This window comes from Pan troglodytes, chromosome 5 (assembly GCF_028858775.2).
Source record: "Pan troglodytes isolate AG18354 chromosome 5, NHGRI_mPanTro3-v2.0_pri, whole genome shotgun sequence".
In the NCBI taxonomy this organism is placed as follows: Eukaryota; Metazoa; Chordata; class Mammalia; order Primates; family Hominidae; genus Pan; species Pan troglodytes.
Window position 1 is genome coordinate 145415101 of NC_072403.2, and position 5042 is coordinate 145420142.

Here is a 5042-nt window from a genome sequence, read left to right on the forward strand (position 1 = left end):
CTGTCATCATGAAGCAGCTTAACACACCCTCCTTGACAGAGCAATGTCAGGCACTTCCATGTGCCTTGCAGGTGAAAAACTGGCTATTCCTGCCCAAGAACATTAAAAGCCTATTTAATTTATTTTAATCATTTTATTAAGAAACGAGGTCTCATTCTGTCACCCCCTCTGGAGTGCAGTGGGACAATCATAGCTCACTGTAACCTCGAACTCCAGGGCTCAGATGATCCTCCTGCTTCAGCCTCCCAAGCTAGGACTGCAGGTGCACACCACCACACCTTTAATTTTTTTGTACAGACAGGGTTTTGCTACATTGCCCAGGCTGGTCTCAAACTCCTGACCTCAAGTGATCCTCCCGCCTTAGCCTCCCAGAGCATTGGGATTACAGACATGAGCCACTGCACCTGGTCCTATCACTTACTTTTAAAAATATATTACCTCATTCCATTGAAAAGTAGGAGGGGAAAAGACTCAAAGACTTGGACCCACCTAAACACATGTGCCTTCTCTGCCCTCAAGCAGTTGGTCCAGAAACTGCAGGCATCACACTCTTAATTTCTACTTAGACACAAATCTCTGAAGAAAATACATTAAAATGTCTGAGTTGGCACAGTTCACAGTTCATTAAATATCCTTCAGGAGAACTACCTGATTTTCACTAAGCTCACGTTGATTTGTTATAGTGTCTACATGTAAGTAAGTACCACTTCCTGTTTTCAATGATTGGATTGTTTAGGGCAGGTGTCCCCAATCCCTGAGACTGTTAGGAACCAGGCCGCACAGCAGCAGGTGAGCGGCAGGCAGGCAGGCGGGTGAGCCAGCATTACTGCATGAGCTCTACCTCCTGTCAGATCAGGGCGGCATTAGATTCTCAGAGGAGTGCGAACCGTATTGAGAACTCTGCCCAAGAGGGATCTAGGTTGTGTGCTCCTTATGAGAATCTAATGTCTGATGATCTCAGGTGAAAGAGTTTTATCCCAAAACCATCCCCCCCGCCCCCATCTGTGGAAAAATTGTCTTCCAGGAAACCAGTTCCTGGTGCCAAAATGGTTGGGGACTGCTGGTTTAGGGCAATGGAATGTGAGCTGTCCTTTAGTTCTTTCCAGGTCAGGTGGGTGTTCCACTTTAAGGCAAAAAGAGAGTAAAGGAGCCTGATACTTGGTTTCATATCAGCAGCCTGGTGTCTGCCTTTGACAGAGATGCATTATGGACACTTACATTTGTATCTTAGGGTTTGTTTTTGACTTATACAAGATTTTTCCCAAGATTTTTTAGCAATAGGAATGCTCCAATTTCTATAAAGTGAGTTTCAGTTCATGAACAACTGTAAAAGCCATATATTCCAATATGTTCTAGCTTATTTCCTTCTGCTAAAGGCATGCCCTTCTTTTTGCCTGTCAACCAGATCGTCCCTGAGGTCAAAGGTTGTAATATGTGCCCTTGCCTGAGGAAGGAAGGAATGAGTGATTTGAACATGTGAGATTGTAACCAGTCAAAGAGAACCAAGATAGTTCCCTGTTACACATAGGACCATGGGTTTACAAGATGTTTTGATGTTTAATCAAACCTGAAATGGATATTAAATTATACAATTTATTTTTCCTTTCTTTTTTTTGTCATTAGAATTCCTTTCTTTCTTTGGAGACATTTTAATGTCATTTGTGTAAAAGAAGAAGCTGAGAGTAGTAGCTTGAAGTATCCAGTGACAATCATTGTGAAAATGTTTAAGTGATTCAGTATTGGCAAAGAGCTGATCATAAGAACTCTACTCTCCAAACTTGATTCTAGTGAATATATGGAGATTAAGTTTAAAGGGTTCAATGAACTTTACATACAAATGATGCTTAGTAACTGTTTTGGAATTCTAGAAAAAAAATAAAAATAGTGTAAAAATACCAGTAAGTGGTGACAGGAAAAGCACTGGATTCGGAATCAAAAGACCTATTGCCTGATCATATTGTACTCTCTCTCTCTCTCTCTCTCTCTCTCTCTCTCTGTGTGTGTGTGTGTGTGTGTGTGTATATATATATATATTTACAGAAGTGGGAAATGAGCATAAGAAAAGGAATATGTTACTTCTGTTTCCACAGAAGAAATATCTGACATTAAAAACTTACTGATCAGTTTATTCAACAAACACTTATTGAGTGCCTATTACGTGTCAAGCCCTCGTACAGCTACCCGACCCAAACATCAAAGGAAGCAGGCCTGGCCCTCTAGGGACTTTGGAGACTGTGGAGGGATACAATTAGGATCACAGGCAACCTCAATGACCTGGAGTAAGCGTTATAATAAAAGTTACATGGGGTAGTATCTGGAATTGAATGTTATTTCCAGTTCAATAATGTTTGAGGTGGATTCTCTTTCAGCCTTGTTAGAAAAAAAAAAAACTAAAACGGCTTCCACGTCTTACATCACAATATAAACAGTGTAATGGATTCCAAAAAATGCAGGCCTTCTGTTGATCCCGTGCAGAGAAAGCATATGTGCTTAGACATATGTGTTTAGACATCCACTTAGCAAGCATTCTGTCAGCCTGTCAGGACCAGCACCACAGCTGAAGCACATATAGCCCCAGACATCAGCTGTAAGGGAACCAAATGGTGCCTTACCAAAAATTGCCTTAGAATTCAAAGTATTTAAACAGTATGACAGACACAACCAATCGTTTACAAGGGAAAACCCACAGCACATAGGCATAGCCCCTAAGTGCAGTAAGGAACCATTCTGAATTTAACTAACTTCAGTACTGAATATAAAATCTTCCACGTAGGACAAAACAGTGCATAATGCCATGAAAATAAGCAAAATGAAAAGATGCATTAGGTGTTAGCCAAATTATGGTAGATTAATTAGTTGGTAAGACCACACAAATTAAAAGCATTTGGCAATTTCAGAAATCTGTGATTGAATAATTATCTTTTTTTTTTTTACCAAGTTTTTAATTCTTACTGTTTACTGAAATAAATATATATATACACACACACACACACACACACACACACACTTTGGAGAACTCCAACATTACAGAAACGTGGCTTTACTTAAAGTTCCCCCTAATCCCATCAAACAAAATAACTACAATAACTATAAACTGTTCATTAGCTCAGAGCATTTTTCCCCTGCAAAGACTAATATAAATGCCTTAAAAATAAACAAATTGCATCATACCATGTTTTATTTTTTTGTTTCTACTGGTTTTTCTAGTAAAAAGTGAAAAACCTGCTAGCTAAATTCTGCAAGAGTTGTAGCACTCCATACTGTCCACTCTTCACCTAAGTTTTATATTTATCTGACTAGTATAAAGTGATGTATGTTAGAAAGATATTCACTGAAAGGCTAGTTTTGATAGGAAAATAAGGAAAATAATGACAGTAATAAATATAACAAAGCCCATATACCACACAATAAGCTATGCACAGTCATTAGAAAGAAATTAATACATAATATATTGTTTAAGGCAACCATGGACTAAATTAATTGGTCAACTTGTTAATTCTGGAAAGTATGTCTCCATGAAATAGTTTAAGATTTTCTCAATAATTCTATAGCAGCTCCACATTCTTGCTGATATACATAAACAAGAAGAAAACAGATCTCAGAAAAGTTTTTGTTAACTTCTATATTTGGCTTTAAGTTCTCGTATCCTGTACAAAAATTTTAACTTGAAATAACAATTCTCCACCTTTGTACTTAATTGCAAAAATCCTTTACCTACATTGTTTCCTTGGTCCACCCAGACAGCATGACAGGTAGGAAAGACAAGCAGTAAATACTCCTCCCATTCTAGAGATGAAGACTCAACATTTAGAATCCCAACACCAGAGTGAATACCTGGGTGGAGACTTAAACCTCGAGGGGCTCTCGCTTCTGGCGCCAAGCGCCCGGCCGCGCGCATACACCATGGAATACTATGCAGCCATAAAAAATGATGAGTTCATATCCTTTGTAGGGACATGGATGAAATTGGAAACCATCATTCTCAGTAAACTATCGCAAGAACAAAAAACCAAACACCGCATATTCTCACTCATAGGTGGGAATTGAACAATGAGATCACATGGACACAGGAAGGGGAATATCATACTCTGGGGACTGTGGTGGGGAGGGGGGAGGGGGGAGGGATAGCATTGGGAGATATACCTAATGCTAGATGACGAGTTAGTGGGTGCAGCGCACCAGCATGGCACATGTATACATATGTAACTAACCTGCACAATGTGCACATGTACCCTAAAACTTAAAGTATAATTAAAAAAAAAAAAAAAAGTTTTCAGTATACAGAAAAAAAAAAAAAGAAAAAGAAATGGAAGGGAGAAAGATATCAAGGTTTGTTCACAGTGATAGACTATGTAAAGCTAATAAATTCAGGAAAAATATTGGAAATAATCAAGATCCTGTGAAAAAAATAAAGAGAATGTAGAATTGAATAATTATCTTTCTATTGTTATGAGAAGTTAAAAAAATGGCGACACTTTTATTTTATTTTATTTATTTATTTTGAGACGGAGTCTCACTCTGTAGCCCAGGCTGGAGTGCAGTGGCGCTCTCTGGGCTCACCACAGGCTCCGCCTCCCGAGTTCATGCTGTTCTCCTGCCTCAGCCTCCTGAGTAGCTGGGACTACAAGCGCCCGCCACCACGCCCGGCTAATTTTTTTGTTTTGTTTTGTTTGTATTTTTAGTAGAGACGAGGTTTCACCATGAAAAAATTGAGACTTTAAAAAAAAAAGATTTCCAGAGAAGTAATGCAGTGAAATAGCTCATTAGATTGTTACTGAATTGGTCTTGTATTTATTGAGAATAATTAAAGAAAAACTGAAGACACCATACTCCCAGGAAAAGCCCAAGAGTTCTATAGCTTTGCTAGCCAGTAAAGAGTAGAAACTAGTTTTAATCCTGTTTAATCAGTAAATTTCAGTTCAAGGGCTGTGGTAACAAACACCAGAGCTGATTTTAAACTTACCTAACCAATTAGTGACAACTTGCTGCAGAGAACACAATTCTCAAAGCCAGCCAATCAACAGCAGCCTTACATATTTAAA

The 5042-nt window shown here is 38.7% G+C and overlaps 1 non-coding gene across 1 annotated transcript; it reads right to left on the minus strand.

The window, feature by feature from the left end:
• Positions 1-3193: 3193 nt before the first annotated feature.
• LOC129144450 (U7 small nuclear RNA) lies at positions 3194-3256 on the minus strand. Its single transcript, XR_008548882.1, has one exon. It is a non-coding gene; the product is annotated as a U7 small nuclear RNA (small nuclear RNA).
• Between the last annotated feature and the right edge of the window lie 1786 nt (positions 3257-5042).